This window comes from Sinocyclocheilus anshuiensis, unplaced genomic scaffold, assembly GCF_001515605.1.
Source record: "Sinocyclocheilus anshuiensis isolate Anshui unplaced genomic scaffold, SAMN03320099.WGS_v1.1 scaffold1017, whole genome shotgun sequence".
Classification (NCBI taxonomy): domain Eukaryota; kingdom Metazoa; phylum Chordata; class Actinopteri; order Cypriniformes; family Cyprinidae; genus Sinocyclocheilus; species Sinocyclocheilus anshuiensis.
The window spans coordinates 27,712-28,740 of NW_015554130.1; the positions used below are offsets into that span (position 1 = coordinate 27,712).

The 1,029-nt window shown below is 40.9% G+C and overlaps 1 protein-coding gene across 3 annotated transcripts in view; it reads right to left on the minus strand.

Moving 5' to 3' along the window:
* cd151l (CD151 antigen, like) overlaps positions 1-1,029 on the minus strand; it is a 34,554-nt gene that overhangs the window by 4,397 nt on the left and 29,128 nt on the right. The window lies entirely within an intron of this gene.

The following is a 1,029-nucleotide window of genomic DNA, read 5'->3' on the forward strand; positions in this document are numbered from 1 at the left end:
TAAATGATCTGTGGAGTATTTTGAGCTGAAACTTCACAGACACATTCTGGGGACACCAGAGACTTATATTACATATTGTAAAAAGGGGCATAATATGTCTCCTTTAAAGCTGCAGTCCGTAACTTTTTTGGTTAAAAATGATCCAAAATCAATTTGAGCAAGTACATAACCCGGCAGTGTTCAAAACTATCACCTTGCTTTAGCTCGATTCACAACGGTAAGCTTGTAATAAAGTTTTTAAATTTGAGTGGTACGGGCAGGTTTTCGCTGGAAATTCGAGCATGGCGCTGCGTTAGGGTTAGGGTCACGTCTGTAAACAAAGAAGTTGTCCCGGCTAGTATGCTATATCGTATGTGAGGATGCTGCAGGTGAAGGATCGTTTATAGCCTTTTCTCACAGCAGCTGGAATAAATGCCGGAGTGTAATCCAGAAAGGTCGAAACGGCAATCATCAGTGACTGGAGATTCACCCGTAGTCAAAACCAAAAGAATTCTGTGAAGAAGAAGTGGCTACTGAAAAAAAGAATGCGACCAGTCCTCAGTTGATCAGAACAAAAGTGGCAGTTGTTACTTGTTCAGAAGACATTCTCCAGGGAAAACTCTTATTTGGGTCATACTTTCAAGATGTAGAATCTCTGAATACAAAGTGCAGAATCCACAACGGTGCGGTGACTGACAGCCACACATTGTGCGTGGGCACAACCCACGCAAGGAAGATAATTCCGCAAATAGCTACAATTGCAGGTCTTCAAACAGAGATGGCAACAAAGAGGCAAAACGTACGGACTGCAGTTTAAAAAAAAAACACGCATATCACCAGCAAATAGCTCAAGGGGGGTGCTCAACCAAAGATAACTTTAAAGTGATAGTTCACCCAAAAATGAAAATTTGATGTTTATCTGCTTACCCCCAGGGAATCCAAGATGTAGGTCACTTTGTTTCTTCAGTAGAAAACAAATTATGATTTTTAAGTCCAACCGTTGCAGTCTATCAGTCGTATAATGCATGGCAATGGTAACAAAATCTATGA